The 19,295-nt window shown below is 51.1% G+C and overlaps 1 protein-coding gene across 2 annotated transcripts in view; it reads right to left on the minus strand.

Moving 5' to 3' along the window:
- Positions 1 to 15,003, minus strand: part of Mical3 (microtubule associated monooxygenase, calponin and LIM domain containing 3) — a 169,307-nt gene extending 154,304 nt beyond the window's left edge. For both annotated transcript variants that reach the window (XM_055604112.1, XM_055604113.1), the window contains exon 1: positions 14,894 to 15,003. The gene's annotated coding sequence lies outside the window, so the exon portion shown is untranslated. The remainder of the gene's footprint in view (positions 1 to 14,893) is intronic.
- Positions 15,004 to 19,295: the final 4,292 nt, after the last annotated feature.

The following is a 19,295-nucleotide window of genomic DNA, read 5'->3' on the forward strand; positions in this document are numbered from 1 at the left end:
AGCTTCAATGTCTTCTGGGGAGGGGGACCGTATGTGGGGTCCTTAGAGTACTCCAGCTTTCGCTGGGAAGGTGGAGCACCACTGTCAAATTTTCTTCCATGCCTCGGTCTACAGCAGGCAAAGATGCCTCCCTGACCCAGCTGTCAGGATGCCACGTCTGCCTTCCTGCCCCCAACCCCCTCCAGGCCCACCTTCCCCAAATTCTTCACACCCTGTTAACTTTCTTATTTAAGAATGGCTACAGGGCTGTGTGTGGCCTGGTAGTGGAATGCTTACTAAGCAAGTGTGAGGCCTTGCAGTCCTCCCCCCCATCCCCCCATCCCCACACTGGGGGGAAAATCATCCTGGGAGAAGGTATTCATCAGTGTTTTCTAGGGAAATAAAACTTTAATATACATATATAGGACTGTTAGAATTATTAGAACATACATAGGGTTCTTAGCAGGGCTCACAGGCTGCTCCTGCTAGTCCAGCAATGGCTGCCCACCAATGGAAGGTTCAAGAATCCAGTAGTTGGTCACAAGCTGGATGTGTCAACTGGTCTTGAGTATATGCCAGAATTCTGAAAAGTAGGCTCTCATGCTGGAAAAGGAATAGACTTGCCCGGGACAGGGAAAGCAAGCAGGTAGAAAAAACAAGAGTTTCCTTCTATGTCCCTTTAGTAGACAGGAGGCCAACAGAAGGTGTGGCCTCCTTCTGTGAAGGTGAAGGTGCATCGTTGGATTAAAGATGGGTCTTCTCATTTCAAACTGTTTAATTAAGGAAAAACAAACAAACAAAAAAAAAAAAAAAACAGCCTCCTCCCAGGTGTGCCCAGATGCTTGGGTTTTAGTTAATTCCAGATGTAGTCAAGTTGACAACCAAGAATAGCCATCATAGAAAATATTCCTATTTTCAAAAACACTCACTGAAGCACTTGGAAGTCTAGGGATGCAACATGTGGCTTACAGGTGATGGTGGGGGAAAAAAATCAAATTTCAAAAACAGTAAAAAAAAACAAAACAACATGCAAAAGCAAATGGGTCATTCTGTCTCTTAGTTCGGAGTACACAGGAGTCCCTCCAGCCCTGAATATCCCTAAATTCAGAATAAAATTAAGTTATATCATACACCCAAGGCCAAGCCTGCCACTTGGCATAAAAGTTTAACAACACCCGGCGCCTCAAGAGCCGCTCCAGGCTGGTCTGTGGCATCACGCCTGTCTACCCAACACCTTGTTCTTCCCTTCTGTGAACCCAGGACTGGAGACTTGCCTGACTCACTCCATCCAGAGATGCTAAGGAAGGAAAGGAAGCAACACGCTGAAGCTGCTCCAGCCAGGCCTGTGTGCACATGGCTGCCACAGGCTCTTCTCCCATTCTGCAGGCAACTCACCCGGCCCTACCGTAAGACAGGCAGAGTGACAGGGCATGGGGTCGGAAGGCAGGTTCTGCTGTGTACACACTGTCCATGCTGACACTCTCAGATACTTCACAGGCCAATGTGCCCCACAGCCCATTCACTCACTCCGTGTGTCCTCTCTGCCTGCTCTATGGCTGTTCTCCAGGACAGGCAAGGATCTGCAAAGGACAGATGACAAGCTGACCTCATGAAGCTCCCATCTTAACGGGAAGAAACATACACACAAAAAGCTCTCTTGACCAAACACCTACACAGGACAGGCTCCGTTCTGGATGCTGTCCCAAGCATTCATCAACAGCAAATCAGAACTCCTTTTCCCCTCCAGAACAGGGTTTCTCTGTGTAGCCTTGGCTGTAGACCAGGCTGGCCTTGAACTCACAAAGATCAGCCTGTCTCTGTCTCTCTGAGTGCTGGGATTACAGGCATGAGCCACCTCGCCCGGCTTAGTTTCAGTTTTTTTATAGCAGTGAAAAGAAAATCATTCTGGCCCAAGTCAGAAATGTCAGGATTCCCCCCCCCCACACACACATACACCTCATTTCCAAAGTAAATTACTGGAATTTAATCTCATTTCATTTTTCAGATAAAGCCTGGGATGAGGGTACATCTTAGAAGAAATCATGTGCCAGAGACTGAGATGCAATGAAAGAGGGGATAGTAAAAGGGAAGATGTGTTCCAACTACAACAGGTCTCAGGTGCCGTGTCCGTAGCTCTCTCTAGGCTGGAATCCTCCCGAAGCTGGCAGGGAGAGCAGGAGCTACGTGAGCAAAGGCAAAGTACTGACCCTCAGGTTCAATGGTTCTCAACCTGGGGGGGAGGGTCACAACCCCCACAGGGGTAACATGTCAGATACTTACACTACAATTCCTAACAGTAGCAAAATTACAGTTATGAAGTAGCAACGAAATAATTTCATGATGGGGGGAGGTCACCAGCATTAGGAAGGCTGAGAATGACAGCTCAAGTTTGGCACAGTGCTAGGGGGTGACTCGCTGGCCCCACACTGCCCTCCCTCCAGGCCACTGCTTGTCCTAGGGGCCCACTGAGTGAGTAGCCCCAGGACAGAAGAATCCTGGCCGTTAGGACCACTGGCAGGCATTCCTGTGACGAGTACGGCCGAATACGGCCGTCACCTAGGGGTAACAGCTACGGGGCACCAGCTTCAAAAACAAGCAGACCACAGTTCTGAGTGGACGTTAAGTGCACCGAATCTCACTTCTGATAAATCTGCTGCTGAGGCCTTCTGACTAGGGAGGCGCAATGGTAAAGCGACTGGGGCGAAATGTGAACAATGAAATCTCACACATGCAGGTCGCTGGCAGGCAGCAGGGACTCACTCTGGTGTTGCTCTTGTGGCTTCTCCTAAATAGGAAATTTTGCCGGAATACCTGCCCCCCTCCCCGAAAGCTTCCCCAACAGCCCCAACAAACAGTCACACCTGCCCAGTGCACCTGAAACCAAGGTAGCAAAAGATGCTGACAGACCAGGAAGCACAAGGGAGAGCCATCAGGCCATTCATACACCGACAAGCACCTGGAAGCTACCCTGGGCCTTCCCCAGCACTGACACATGCTCCTGGCACATGGAAATAGAGCCAGCCTTACCGAAAGGGGCCAGGAAGCACACCTAAGCAGAAGCTTCCTCTTTGCCTGGGGCTCCTCCCTCTCCTCACTGCTACCTAATCAGAATCCTCTTTCCAAAAGGTCTCTGGCATCGGATCCCTTCCTCTTTATGTTCAAGGCCAACATCCTAGTCGCCTCACATCTCAATTTATTTATTTGGTTTTCCAAGGCGGGGCTTCTCTGTGTACCGATGGCTGTCCTAGAACTCAGTCCGGAGGCCAGGCTGGCCTCGGAAGTCAAAAGACCCGCCTGCCTCTGCTTCCCGAAAGCTGGGATTAAAGGTGTGCACCAACCATGGGCTATCTGAACTATTTCCAAATCCTGGGGGTGGGCAAACGGCAACCTGTGGCCAAGTCCAACCTCCGATTAAACAATGTTTTTTATGCATTTAAATGACTGAGGGAAGATCAAGATTCATTCTATAATAGAGAAAAGGTACATGAAATTCATATTTCATAAACTACAGCTTCCAGGGCCTGTAGCCACACCAATCTGCCCTGCACCATCTTCAAAATATTCCTCGAAGGCTCCTGGGGGTGTGGGCAAAAGCACTGCCATCATGAGACCCTCACAAGGTCGGGCCTATTAATATTCCCTTGTGGAATCGGGGGATTCCCAGCCGCATGGAACCCTGCCCCATCTGTGTGCGGTGGGAGACCACTTCAGCACAGAAGTGGAAGGCTGACCGGGGTGAGGACTTCACTGACACAGCTTTGGGGAAGGCCATCACCCCTACTCAAGTGGAACTTTGATGAAAATTCCAGTAAGCCCAGTGTATTCCCAAGATGAGCACGGACGAAGTTTCTTTCAATTGGCAGTAGCCTATCTATCTGGACACAAAGCCTGCTGGGAAAGGTCAGGGGTCACGAAGGCAGAACTGAGGAGCTGCATCCGAGAGGCCCCAGAACTGAGAAAGCTCACTCTCTTGACGACCCCTCCACAACAATCCCGTTCTCCCATCTCCCCTACCTGGCTACCTGACTTCCAACATGACTTCCAGGCTGTTTCTCTGGGCACACCACACCTCCATAAACCCACTGGCTCTCAAGTGTGCCGAGGCATGCGCAGACCCTGGGGACAGACAGGCTCCACGTGCTTGCTTGTGGCTGCTCTCATCTTTCGGGAAGCCCTCTGCATCTGAACACTGGTCTGCCTTTCAAGGCTCTGGGAGGAATTCCTGGATCCTTCTGCTCAGCTCCCACTGCACCTCTCATTGCAGCCACACTTTGGGGGAGTCATCTGTTTGTGTGCCTGTCTCCCTGGCTACGCCAAGAGTCCATGGGGAGAAGAATGCATCTTAACCCCAAGCGCCCAGGCAGAGCCTAGCACAGTGGTTCTCGCTCACGAGCACTAAGCCAAGCGCCCAGGGAGCAGGGCTGCCTCTCGGGGCCACGACGTCCTGGGCTTGCTCTCGGCTCTAAGCTGCTGCTTATGTCACGCATCCTCTCCTCTGTGCTGCCCACACTCAAATGGATAGGTGCCCTTAAACCCACCTGGGGCAACACCCTTAAAATTGTCCTTCTCCCAGGAACTAGCAATTGCCAATGGCTCCTGGGTGGGGGTGGGGGATTTCACACCCACCCCTTCGATATGCTTGGTCTGGCTTGAGCTTGCACGGGACTCCTGCAGGCCGCCACGCTGTGTATGTGGAAAACCCGTTTCCTTGCATTCACCACAGCCTCCGGCTCTTACGCTCTTTCCACCCCTCCCTCAGCAGCGATCCCCGAGCCTTGGGAGAAGCGGGGTGCGGTACAGACACTCCTGATGAGTAGGAAAGACAAAAGGACACCAACTTGGGCGGGAAGAGAAGGGGGTGCGGATGTGGGAGGAGTCGGGGTACGAGTGGATATGGCCAAAACACAGTACAAAATTCTCAAAAAGCAAATTTTAAAAAAATAAAGTGGGAAAAAAGCTGAAATTACTAAATGAGCAAACATTTATATAAAAAAATATTGAAGCTTTGAAAGGAAGAAAATCCCTCATTCTCACCTAACCAATCTTATCAGTGACCTAGGATACATATGAATCATACCTCCTGGTAGGCCAGGGTGGACCAGGTTCAAACCCAAGGTGTCTCTCCTTAGTACCCAAGGTGTACTAAGTGTCCTTAGACACACGCTGGCATTTCTATGTCCTCGCCTGTGAGGTTCAGATGACGCACAACTGGCCATGCATGGAACACCTAAGCAAGCACTGGGCACACGACTGACTCTCAGAGGGTACAGCTGTCAGCATGCCTGTTTTCCCCAAGCAATGGACCAGACCTTTTTTGCATTTACACATCTGCTCACACACACAGACATATATATACACACTCACTCACACGCACATAGACAACACTCACACAAGCACACACACACAAGCACACACATACACACACTCATACATACACACATATACTCACAATCATACTTACACACTCACACATACATACATGAACGCTCACAATCACACACACACAGGCGCGTGCACACAGAAAGCCTATGTCAGTACCATACCTTCTGAAGCAGGCAGGTACACATGTGGAGACAACACACGTTTCTAAGAGCTTGCCCTTGGCCCTAAAACCCAGTACAGTGAAGCAGGTCAAGAGCTTCGATCAGTTAAGTTCCTGAATACATCACTGCAGGAAGTTCAAAAGGTTAGTAGGAGGACAGAGTGCTGAGCAGCAGGGAATGAGGCGGACAGCAGTAACCAGAGAGTGAGCAGAAGCAGGGGCCATTAGAAGGGAGCAGGTGAGAGTGGACCCCATGGGGCGGAAATGGAGGGTCCAGGGACAGGTGAGTTCCCCCTGCAGCCAGCGCTGCTCAAGCAAGCTTCCTCTCTCCAAGATTCTGCACAGAAGCCCGGCTTGGCTCACTGAACAGTCCGAACACACTCACAGTCATGCTGTCTGGAGGCTGCTCCCTCCCTGAAAGGAAGCCCAGAGCCCCGGGCCTGCACTGCAAGCCTCAGACACACAACCAAGACCACCGTGTGCTCGCCCTGTGCCTGGTGGAAGTCTGCCTGCCTGTGACTGGGAAGCAGGGCTGTCGGCTGGGCATGCCATCGGCTACCCCATGATCCTGACAAGGAACCTGAGCCCAGAGAGGGTAAGGAACAGACACGCGGCCGGACACTCCGGTCTGGTTCCAGAACCCACACTCTTAACCACCACATAAGCTGGCGCCTCTACTCTCGAGCGAGAACCACCCTGTATCCGCCGAGAGAGCTCAGGCAAGCCACCACCCTCTTCAGGCCTTACACTCCCAACCTACTCGGCAGGCATCGCATAACTAGTGTGCTTAGCGTAAGGAGAAGACGACCTCAGCATAAATAGACACCGGGAGATGGGATCTCTTTCCAACCCACAGCCTAACACTTTGCAAAATCCCTCGGCCTCCTTTACTGAGGGGGACCTACCTCTTCCCGGCTGCCCTGCACCCTGACTACCCCGCCTGTTGCATATGCTCAACCAGCCCACAAGTGGTGGCAAAATAACCTGAAAACAAACAGAAAAGGCAGGCGACCGTACGGGGAACACACGGGGACAGCTGGAGAAGATACAGATGACTTCGGGCGTGCGGATGAGCGCAAGCTGGGCCAGCCAGCCCCTGACAACACAGCACACACCCCGACTGACAGCCCACGATGGCACCTAGCTCCGCAACGGCCAAGATGACGGGCCGGTACCAAGGGACGCTACCAAGGCCAAGACCAGTGGCCTCTGTGCCCGGGAAGGCTGCAATATGCAGTAAGTAATAGGATAAAGAGGTAAAGGCAGGTAAACGTGACAGGTGAGCAGGGGAGGTGGCTCACATGATAACCCCAGGCTTCTGGAAGAGTTCAAGGCCAGCCTGGCCACATAGCAAGACCCTGTTTCAAAGGCCAAAACCAAAAACAAAAGGGTAGGCCATCCTTTGTACCGATGGTGAAAGATCAAAATGCTTGAAGGTCACAGGCAGATGAAACGTCATATTCCTAGAGAAGGAATTACGTCAAAACATTCCTTTACTGTGACGAAGTCCACGTAAGCCAAGAAGTACGGACAGGGACTATCTTACTGGAGGGGGCACGTTTCCATACGTCACCTTTGAGTCCCTGAGCACTTCTCTGGGATCACTGATCAGAGAAAACTCTTCATAAGTGGTGTGGACCAAACATGGTCACCAACTGGGATCAAGCCATTACGCAAGGAGCAGAGGCTGGAAGACACTTGACTTGTTTCCAGGAGGGACAAGCAATTTCCACTGGAATGGACCTAAAGTGGCCCAAAGGTCTTAGAAGACAGAAGACCAAACCACAAGCAGAACTGTGTTTCACTGAGCACACTCAGCCTAAGTGGTCCAAGCAGGCCTTCATCCGAATCAGCCTCCGAATGCAGCGAGTGACTTCAGGAGAACAAAGGTGGAGGCTTAGGGGAGGGGCCTGAAACATCACCACCAGGCTCCACCTGGGCTCCTCGGTCGTAGCAGGCACAGGCGCCACAGTCGTGGCTGCAAAGACGCCTTGGCAGTTCTAACATGGCTCTAAACGCCAAAGTGGCCAGCACACCTGGGACGGGGTGTGGCCGGCAGCATCTCTTCTAGGAAGGCCTGGGCGGCTACCAGAGTGGCCAGGCAAGGACAAGAGCACCAACCAACAGATTCCCCAGTGGTGATGGACCCGATGGCAGTCTTCAGGAAGGGGCGGTGGCCCAGCCCTTCCTGCAGTCAAGGTCCTGGGGGAAGAGCTACAAAACCACTCAACCCTGCTGGCAAAACAGACATCCCAGCCACAGCCACAGCCACAGCCACAGCCACAGGGGGTAGGTGGAGTGCAGAATAGCTCCCTGTAATGTGCAAAGAGACAGGCAAGCCAGCCTTGGAGGGGCACTGAGCTGCCCCCCCCATACAAACATGGTAACTTCCTACAGCCTCCATCATATGTGTGAGTACCACCTGAAGCCCCGAGGGAATTTCCATTCTCCTCTTTGTTCTCTGGCTCCTGACAAAGGCCAGGAGCTCTCCTTATCCCGTCTTCTCTCCCAGGGTTGGGCACAGGTGTTCAGTGAATCCTGAGGGACTGGCTCAACTTACCACTGTCTATTTCCTCCTCGACCCTCCTTCCTTTGCGTCCTCACTGGTCCATCTTAAATGACGGTAATTGTAGGCTCAGCGTATACAAGTTACTGGGTTTATGGCTATGACCTTTCTGGAACAGTGAGTGTCCTGACTGTAAAACAGGGGGGGAAGGAGGAAATGGCTGGCGTGTGTACATGAAACAGCTAACCCAGAGTATGTGTGGTCATTCTGGTAAGCAGTGACTGTGGTGGCTACTCTCCTATCACTGACCATCGGGTCCACTTGGTCAGAGGCAAATAGCAAAGACATAAAGTTGACCACCACCATCCCCTACCTCTGCAGACTGGGTTTGAGAATAGCCTATCTGTTTTGGAAACAACCTGACAGAATTCAAGGGTCTGGTTAAATACTTCCTTTTTCCATTTTCACAGGGAAATAAATGAGTCCAACTGGTCCAGGCCTAACTTTACCCTTCGAGTAAAGGGCTCAACTCGAAAAGCCCGCTTGACAGTTAATTAGACGCAGTGGCTGGGTTACCCAGACTACCTCTTAGCCACAAAGAAACTAAGACAGTGATTTGGGCTTGAGCCTTGAGAACGACAAACCCACGCCAGAGGCGGTGAGGTGGCCCAGCGGATGGAAGCGCTTGGTGTGTGAGCACCACAGTGTGATGGCCTGGGAGAGCCAACTCCCAATTCTCATCCTCACTTGTGTGCCACAGCACACGCATGTACACACACACACACACACACACACACACACACACACACTACTCCACTAACCATCGTATACATCCAAAGTCGCAGAAAATAAAATCACTGAAAATTTAAAAGAGAGAAAAATTCCCCGAGTCAAAAAAGTAGAGGAAGGAAAAGGTATCAACAGGGCTGCATTCATCACCACCCGGATCCCACAGCACAGACCCATGACCCCTGAAGACCTTTCTACTGCCCTGGGCTGCCCTTTGGGATTCACACCAGGGTCTGTGCCGGTCCTACAGATGCTCCAGAATGGAACAGCTGAGGGAAATCTGGCCAGGCACGGTGGGACACACCTCTGCCACCTACAGAGGCAGGAGGGTCTTTGAGTTCAAGGCCAACCCTATCTACATAGCCAATTCCAGGCCCAGAGTGACATAGCGAGATCATGTCTCAAAGACATAGATATACAGACAGACACACACACACAGATAGACAGACAGGTCATCTGATGCTGCATATCCCATCTCCCAAGGGCTTTTCAGTCTTGTGACTCCAGGGGAAAGGGAGAAGCGTGATTATGGAGAGTCACAGGTACAGAGCCACAGGCCTGCATGGGAATCCTGAGACCACCACCCTCCTCACCCAGGCTGGCCAAGGAATTTGCAGAGCACTGAGGACAGAGTCTGCAGTCAGGGCTCTCCAGTGTCTTCCACCATGATCACGTGACCCGATATTAGCCCAATAGCTCCAGCACCTCTCCCTTTCCCATCCCAGAACCCTGAAATCCCCAATCACAGGGGAGCACAAGTAGGGTACTCTTCCCCTCTCCTCCTCCTCCCCAGGCTCCAGAGGCAGAGGCAAGAAAGAGAGGGCAAGCTGGACCAAACAAAGTAGAACTTTCAGTTCAAATGGTGCTAGGGGGTTCAAAGGCACTACCACAGGCCCCGCCCACAGCCCTGACCACTTATTTTAAAGCTGTAAAGTCAATGGCAGTGCCCCCTTCCCAGAGTTCCCAGAATGAGTCTTTTCACTGCATATACAGTGTAACAGCACCCGCAGCCCCTCCCAGGACAGAAAGCCCCTCTTTAGCCATCATCCCCTCCTCTTCAGCCAGAGCTAGACACTCCAGAGGGAAGCAGCTCTGACAGACTCAAAACTCTGCTCTCACTGGCGGCTCATACTGCTCAGCAGAAACTTCAATCCTCCCAGCTTTCACGGAGGCAGAACCCACACCCCCCTTTCTCTTCTCCCATCTCTACACTAATGATCCCTTCCTTTCATTTCTTCAGCCACAGCCATCCTCTGTCCTCATCTAAAGTCATTCAACAGCAGGGGTGACCAACACTGCTTTCCTGCCTTCACCGGTCACATCAACTCAGCCTTCAGACAGACGAACCACCGGAAGAAAACAGATGATGGACCACATACGACTGTACGGCTGAGCCTCACGGGCACAGCAACATCATCCAGCCCCACAGTGTGCCAAAGCACCTCCGTGTGTGATATCCACCCACTCCCACCCAATCCCATCGCACCAGAGGACTCTGGAAAATGGAGCCAAAGATTGACAGAGGGGTTGACTGGAAGGGCAGGGGATTTCCGAACAATGTCCCCCACAATCCCCACAAAACTCCCATAATGTCCTGTATTATCTGTGAAAGTTAAACACCGAAAGTGAAGCAGGTGTCCAACTTCCTAGCTAAAGCAGAAAAGAAGCATCTGCCTTACTGCAGATCTGAGGGGAAAAAAAGGCCAGCCCTCCAATGAAAAAGCCTGAGCACTAGTCGGTAACACCCGCCTTTGATCCCAGTGCTCAGGGGGCGGAGGCAGGAGGAGCTCTGTGAGTTCAAGCCCAGCCTGGTCTACAGAGCAGGTTCCAGTAAAGCCAGGAGTACACAGAGAAACCTTGTCTCGAAAAACCAAACAAACAAACAAAACAAAACAACGACAACAAAAGCCTGAGCACTAAGGACAGGCTGCAGGTCAGAGTATCACTTCTAAACTCGGTAAAGTGGTGCATGCCTGTAATCCCAGCACTAAGGGAGGCAGAGGCAGGCCAACCTCTGTGAATTCGAGGACAGCCTGGTCTACAAAGAGCCCTGGACAGCCAAGGCTATACAGAGAAACCCTGTCTCCAAAACCCAGAGTATCACTTCCGCATCCTTGAACCATTTCCACTCTTTCTACTCCTAATTGTCCTGTCTGATTTTATTAAACACGCACTCTCTTCAAGTTTATTCAGTTCTGGTTGTTTTGGTCCTCTCTCCCCCCACCAAAGCAATGACTGTCCAGTAGGGTTTAAGGAGAGATAACAGGTGCCAGGACTCCAAAATTGCTCGGTAATCAACTGTAGGTCTGACCACAGCCTCGCTCTCAGCTACAGCTTTCTGTCTCTCCTTCACCCTGGGATCTCATTAGACCCTAGTCTGTCATCGATGAAGCAGGGCTCTTACCTAGAATATGCTATACACAGTGGGCCGGAGAGATGGCTCATCGGTAGAGACCACTGGCTCCCCTTGTTGCTCTTCAAGAGGACCCGGGTTCAATTCCCAGCACCCACATGGCAGCTCACAACTGCCTGTAACTCCAGGGGATCTGACACCCTTGCACAGATTTGCATGCAGTCAAAACACCATAAAATAAAATAAAAATAAACAAATATTTTTTTAAAAGTTACAGACAGCTATGAGCAGTAGATAGTTGATGTGGCCTAGCACAGGCACTGACAGGCAATGGCTGACATTGCTCATTGACAGACACTGCTCACCAGCACTCAGAAAGGTACAGTGGTCTGCCATAAACCGACCTTTCAGCGCTTACAAACAAGAAGGCTGTGGACAACGTTTTCCTCCAAAGGCATCAACGGAATATAAGACACACACAAAAAAAAATCCAACTCAAGAATCAATGGATTTGTACTCAGAGCCAATCACATCACTTCCGTTTCTTCCTCTATAAATTAGGAAAACACTGTACTGTAACCTGACTGCATTACAGGCGAGTGAGACTCAAAGACAAGGGGCTGGGGGTGTGGCTCAGGGGTGGAGCACTTGCCAAGCTGAGGGAGGCCCACACACCTGCCTCCAAAGAGGACCAACCAGGAAGAAAAAGAAGTCTTCAAGGAAAAAGCAGTAAGGGAAGCCAGAGTCTGGCTTCTGTAAAAACATCACACCCAATATCACTCAACATAAACAAACCAGTGATGGTTCTTATTTTCCCAAGCACATTAGCTCTGATAGCCTTTTAATCTGCTCATTCGATCAGTGGCAAGAAAGGAGGAGGCAAACTGTCCGCTCCTTGCCGAGCCCAGAGCAGAGTCCACAGAAGCTAAATGGCTACTCCCGCCTGCTGGTCCAGCTTTGGCCACCCTGGTCATTTCTCCAATGTCAGTGCCTGGGAAAAACTAAGTAATGATTCTAGTTCCATTTGGGCATGTCAATCCTCGGAGTAAAACCCTCACCTGCAGGAGTGACCAACAGATCAAAGAAAGGGTCAGCCTTCCTACTGAGCGGTCCTCGGGATCTGCTCCAGACCATGCACCGTTCTTTCTTTCACGGGGCAACATTGATCTGGAGAGATTCCTCGGCGTTTAGCAGCATTTACTGCTCCTCCAAAACACTGAAGTTCAGCTCCCTGCACCCTGTCAGGCAGCAGCTCCCAGCCATCTGTAACTCCAGCTCAAGAGGACCTAACAACCTCTTCCGGCGCCCGAGAACACCTGCACACATGTGGCACACACACAAACACACACATGTCCCTGTAAATAAAAGTAAATAGGTAAAATGCAACAAACTGCTGGGTATAGCAGGTCACATCTGTCATCTCTGCGGTCGTGATGTAGAGGTAGGAGGATCAGGAGCTCTCTTGCCACAAAGCAGGATCAGGTAGGTCACTCTTGTCTATATAGGGAGTTCAAGGTTAGCCCAAACTATACAAGACCCTAGTAAAAAAAAAAAAAAAGGGGGGGGGGGGGGAGCCAGCCTGAGTTAGCTGGCAAGTTAAGACCAGATTGAAATACACATAAAGGAACCCTAGAAAAACAACCAAAAAGCTGGGCAGTGGTGCAGGACCTGGGGAGGCAGAGGCAGGTGGCTCTCTGTGAGTTCGAAGCCAGCCTACTCTACAGAGTGAGTTCCAAGACAGCCAAGGCTATACAGAGAAACCCTGTCTTGAAAAACCAAAACCAAAACAAAACAGTAATAACAAGAAAAATGCATGAGGCAGATGAAAAACCTCAGTGTTACTTGTTTGATTTCTCCCAATCCAGATGTCTCCCATGTACAGCCGCCTACTAAAATGTCTAGAAAGCTAAGAAGTGGGAGAGGGAGGAAAGGAGCGCTGATCTCCTAGTTTGGGGGGTCTCGAGGAGGAACTCCACACCCACCCAGGCCTTCCAATCAAAGGGGAAAGAAAGGTCTATTTTTTTTTTAACTGAACACCTACTACGTGCTCAGCACGGTGCAACGCCCACTTCCTACATTATTTCCAAGGCCCACTTTCTTTCCGACACCTAGAAACCACACAATACAAACATTCTGGTAGGAGGAAAACCCCAACCGGTTGGCAGTCAAGTTTTAGGCATTTTAAGTTAGCGCTGCACTAAACACAGAAAGGAGCTCCAGCTGAGGAGCACGGTCCAAGTTCTAAACGATTCTTTGCAGAACCAACCAAACCGCCTCAGCTATAATTCTGCAAATCAACACACACTACTTAGTACACCACTAAGAGACAGTTTAAGACTTTTACAACCTCAAGCATAAGAAAAGCTCGCTGGAAGGCTAAAATAACTGACTTGAAAGTGCATGTGGCAAATATGGAACTCAAGCTAACCTCTCGAGGGCCCTTGGGAGTCGTGCTCACAGAAGGCGGCTACAGTGAACAGCATCCTTTGTGGCCGGGTCATGAGTGAACTTATTCCTGCTGGCAGCAGCAATCTGGAAGATGTCTTTCTCATCATAAAACCTCACTCTCTCACCATCAACCTAAACGCCTGTGTATGGGACAAACAAATGGGGCCCAAACACACACGGATGTCCTGCCATTTAAATGCTATTCTCTCCATCCTCGGCACACTTTAAACAAACAAACAAACAAACAAAAAATACCACCGTCCATAATGAATCTCCATTGCTCTGCATTAACCCGTTTCACACAGGCTGTAATTATGCCTGAACTAAGCACCAAAATCAAAGCAATACAGACGTGGTATGTGTATTCTTGGAAATAACTTTGTCTCCAGACTCAGGAGAAAAATCAGCCAAGATACAAGGCTGACCCAAGCCCCCGATTGCGCTGAGGCGCCTGAAGGACCCCTTCTTCCCAGCAACAATTGTGAAAGAGCTGGATGATGCGCCGCCTGCCAAGCAGAGGAGCCAGAAACCTGCAATGGGCCATCACGCCTGCTGTCTGAAAACCCAGACAAGCCCCTATCTGGGTAGGGCCCTCCAAGGTTATTCTTAAGCTAGGGGTGTCTAGTGTGCCACGGGGACCTCCAACAGTGTTGTCACTTTGTAAGGCAGTTAGGGAGGGGGGCGGCGCGGAGATAAGAGGCCTCGGTGGCTGCCTGCAGCCCACTCAGTCTACCCCAGACGGGAATGTCAAGAGTTCTCTCATGGCCACCTGCCATAACGAACCTACACACTGCGCCGGCTGGGCTCCAGCCTAGGGACATCGGGGAGCGCAGCCCTGCTCCCAGGCTGGGTCTTCTCCCCTACAAAGCCTCCTTGGGCACACCCAGTCCGAGCCGCTCAGTCCCGCGCCTACAATCGAGGTGGCTCTTTTGAGCCCCCCCCCCCCCCGCCCCCGGGACGCGACCTGACCTAGCACCCGACTCCTGGAGGTCAGGGACCCGGACGCGGGCCCTGCAGCGCGGGAAGCGCAGAGGAGCTTCCTCGCCGGAGCCGGAGCTCCGCCAGCGCTCCGGACGCACGCGTCCGCCAGAGGGAGGCGCCGGGTCACAGGGCGGGTCGGGGCCCCGGGGCTGCCCCGGAGGGACGTCTCCGACCCACTCATCCGGGCGCCGCGGCCACCCGCGCCCAAGCCGCCGGTGGGCCAGCCGCCCACCCCCGGCACGCCGAGGCGCAGCGTGGGCGGGATGCAGCCGCTCCCCGGGAGCGCGGCGCTCACCTCTGCTTCATGCTGCTGCGTCTTCGTGGCCGGCGGGGCCACCCGGCTGCGCGCCGGGACACGCAGCCGCAGCCCCAGCGCGCTAGCCCGCAGCGTCCGGCGGGGCAGCGGCGGCGGCGGCGGCGGCGGCAGGAGCGGCGCCGCCGGGGCGGGGCCAGCACATGGGAGGGCGGGGGCTGCGGCCCTCGAGGCTGGACCACCAACCCCAACGGGGGCGCGCGCGCTCCGTGCTCCCGCAGTCCGCTCAGGCCTCTCTTTCTCGGAGACCCGCCGGCTACCCCCAGGATGGGGATCCATGAGTAAATCACAGGTCACGAGCAGAAGGTAAAGGAAGGCATGGCTGCCACTCCCTCCCTCTTGCTCTCTCCCCCACTCGGCACCGACCATATGGTACATTCCTGAAAGCCCCAATGGTGTAGGAGAGGAAAGAGATGATTGGCTGGGAATCTTGGAAGGGGCGAGAAGCCACACAAAACGGCCAACGGGAGCACTCCGGGGGCATATCAAAGCCGGCCAGACCCCGGACGGGAGGACGCCCTTAAAGGGGACCTGTTTATTGCGCCCAGAAGCCGCCACCAAACAAAAACTAGAATTTTCTTCCTGATCTCATCCAGATGAGCCAAAGTAGGGAAGTCTCGGGTTTTCAGGGGGAAAAGCTATAGAAAAGTTCCGAGACTTGAATCTATGTATCTATTTGACTTTGAGTGCACAACGCTGTCTCCCTACCTCAGTTTCCTTTTTCAACCCGATGAGGATGCTAGACCACACTTGACCTCTAGAAAGCATTTTTTTTTCTCCTTATTTCCTCATCCCCTGCCCGAAATTAATCTCTTCAATTCCGGACATCTTAAAAAAGAACTTCGGTTGAGAGTGAGTAGACCTTCTGACACCAACCACATCTTTACAGACACTAGAGCAGATAGTCTCTTATTTCTTGAAGGCACGTTGAATATTCTTTGGAGTCCCTGTCCTATGTTAAGAAAGAGCATTCTCCGTACCCGGGTGTGTGGAACGTCTGTGCCTCCTGAAGTCTGTGCTCCCACAGTCAGATGAAAGCTTCAGTTAATTCTTCACCCTCTTGCTGGACTGTGCAAGATTCCAAAGACACCTAGAAAAATCCAATTCTGCTGTGTAGCCTTCCTGGATGGGCCAACTCTAATTACTGCCGCAGAAGAATTCCCATTTCTACCTTGTGCCCCCTTGACCCTGATTTTCGGTGTTTGCAGCCCCCAAATGGAATCCCCTCGTTCCCTCCTACCCACAGCTGCTACTGCTTGTGTTTATTAACTGTTATGGTCTAGATAAGTAGTGTCCTTCAGAAAGGCTCGTGTATTTGATGCCCGGCCCCCAGCTGGCATGCTATTTTGGGAGGTGCTGGGAACTCTAGGAGGTGGGGCCTATCTGCCTGAAGTAGGTCATTAGGAGCCAGTCCTTGGAGTTATCTTGTCCCTGGCCTCTTCCTGACTCTCTGCTTCCTAAGCGACGCGAGGTGCACGTGTTCCCACGGCCGTGCCAGTCTGCCTTGTGGGCAGGGAACCCCCAAGTCCACAGAGCCCAGGAACCAAAGATGGACATGGTGAATGAAAAGAATTTCTCCCTTAAGCTTTATGTCAGGTGTTTTTGCCCTGTGAAGAAACTGACTAAACACAGTATATCTTGCATGCTGGGGACTGTTGGGAGAGGGTTATGCGCGTCATTTCATTCCAAGCTCACATCAATGCTATGAAGTACATTATTTCTATTCGTACCGTTATTCCTCCTGGAAGGAAAAATAAAAATAAAAAAGGCAAGGTGTGGAGAAGCTAACCTGTACAAGGACATAGAGAGGCCTGACTTTAGGGGGTGGGGTGGGGTTGTTTTGCTTGTTGATTTGATACATTCCAGGGTTATTTGGGAAGAGGGACTCTGAAGTAAGGAATTGCTTCCATTAGATTGGACTCTAGGCAACTTGGTGGGGCATTTTCTTGATTAATGATTGATATAGGAAGACCCAGCCAACGGTGGGCGGTGCTACCACCCCTGGGCAGGTGTGCCCTGGGTGTGTAAGGAAGCAGGCTGAACAACATGAGGGACAAGCCAGGAGGCAGCGCTCCTTCACGGCCTCTGCGTCAGCTCCTGCCCTGACACTTGCTTAAAGCCCCAGATTTGCTCTCCAGCCAGAGAGGGAAAGGGAGAGAAAAGAAAGAAGGGTGGGGTCAAAGGGGAGATATTTTCACAAATTAGGTTTCTGTGCTTGTAATACCATTTGAATCTCAAAGCAAGACGGTGTGGAGCGCAGGCAGAACTTTGTCTATACAAGGAAGAAAACTACAGCTGACAAAGTGGACCAACTTGGCCAAGGTTAAGAAGGCTGCTAAATAGTGGTGCCTGAACTTGGGAGGCAGAGGCAGGAGGATTGCAAGTTCCAGGCCACCATGATGTACATTCTGAGATCCTGTCTGAGAAAAACCAGAGCTTTGGGCTGTAACTCCTCTCCATAGGCTCAGGGTAACTCACCTAGCATGCACACTGCTGTGGGTTCCTGAGGCCTCCAAAATAGATAAATGGATCCTGGTTTCCAAAAGTGTGCATTCTCTCCACCTCCGTCTCCCACTCCCTAACAATCCTTTTACAACTTTAACAACTGGGCAACAATTGTAAGCAACAAGAAAAGAAATACAGAATAGCAAAGTGTCTGCTGGAAGGTTCTGGGCAGTGGTATCAGAAGTGAGCTTCTATCTCTGCCATGTGGGCTTGTTCAGTAAGTAAAGGAAAAGTGTTCTATCCCTAGCTTACAGCTCTGTGTTCACAAGGAAGGGCTGTGGGCGTTGCCTCTGAACTAAGATGCTTAGTAAAATATCCTGCCCTACTGGCATTTAGAATACAACCTTTTCTGTTTGTTTGTTTTGTTTCTGAGACAGTTTCTCTGTGCAGCCTGGATTTGCTTTGTAGACCAGGTTGGCCTAGGACTCACAGAGATCCACCTGCCTCTGCCTCTCAAATGCTGCACCACCATGCCCGACCTACCTTTTCCTTTCTAATTCCCAATACACGAGTTTTTTTTTAACTCTGCCAGCAGAAAGGGAATTAAAATACAACTTGACAAAATCATGTGTCTATGTCTGGAATAATAACCCCAAAGGTGAGAAAGCCTTCCTCAAACTCAGCAGCCTGTGTTCTTCTTTGCAATAGTCAGGAGTTCTATATACCAACAGCGGGTAAAACCAAGATGGGACCTTGTAGTGGAAATCATTAGTCACCAAAGCCACTGTGCCATCTAGAGCCATCACCTCACTTACCACTACCGAATGCTAGAGTCCCTCTGGCCTCTGAGAAAGACTTCCCCAAACCAGCTCCAGCACGTTCTGATAACCTCCAGAAATTCAGTAACTTTTGCCAACAGGGTTTTTGGTTTTCCTTGGCTTACATCTTTGTTTTCCTTTTAGTGGTGCTGAGAACAGAACCAGTAGTTTTGCACATGCTAGGCAAGGGTTTGAGCTACATACAGCCTCAGCCCTTCATGTGAAGTTGCACATCAGAGCATTGTTCTATAGCTGTGTATGCACAAAGGCTTGTAGGTACACATGTGCCTGGGTCCTTTGAGTCTCTGCATCAGTCCAGACTAAATATTGTGTACATATAGAAACCACAAGTAAACCTAGCCTAGTGAGGAGGGGGAGGATCCATTAAGGCCTTCCAATTCTACTTGCTTAGGATAGTGTTCTTTAAATGAAAACATTAAGGGTTGGAGAGATGGCAGAGTGAGTAGAGGCAGGAGCCCCAAGGACCTGAGTTTGGTCCCTCTGAACACGTATGGTGGAAGGGACAACCAACTCCCACAAGCTCTCTTCTCAGCCCTACAAGTATACCCACGCATACGTACAAAATAAGTGTAATAAAAATATAAAAACAAACACATTGCCTGTCTACCTTTTGGATAAAATCTAAGCACCTGGACCCTGGAGAGACAGCTCAAAGGTTGGGAACACTCGCTGTACTTCCAGAGATCCTGAGTTCAATTCCCAGCAACCTTCGTAGTGGCTCACAACCATCTATAGCAAGAGCTAGTGTGCAGGCAGAATGTTGTGTAAACAATAAATAAATCTTAAAACAACTAAGCACGTTAGTAAAACATAGTGGCATAGAGCGTTAATCTCAGCACTCAAAGGCTGAGGCAGGAGAATCAGAGTCAAAGCTAGCCTAGGCCACCAGAGACCCTGTCTCAAAAACAAACAAAATTCAAGAAACAACAACAAAAACACATGAAGGGGTTCCCTGGTATCCAGTTGGGGCCCTGGCTGCTTTGCTTGGTTCACACCCCAAGGCCTCGGGGCTCAGCAGGAACTCTCTACAGTGTCAACCCTAAGCCTGGGTTGCTGGTCACTGGTGTGCCACAACATCGGCTACCCTGTGGCCCTGAGGG

The sequence above is a fragment of the Psammomys obesus genome, unplaced genomic scaffold (assembly GCF_907164565.1).
Source record: "Psammomys obesus unplaced genomic scaffold, mPsaObe1.curated_primary_1811, whole genome shotgun sequence".
In the NCBI taxonomy this organism is placed as follows: domain Eukaryota; kingdom Metazoa; phylum Chordata; class Mammalia; order Rodentia; family Muridae; genus Psammomys; species Psammomys obesus.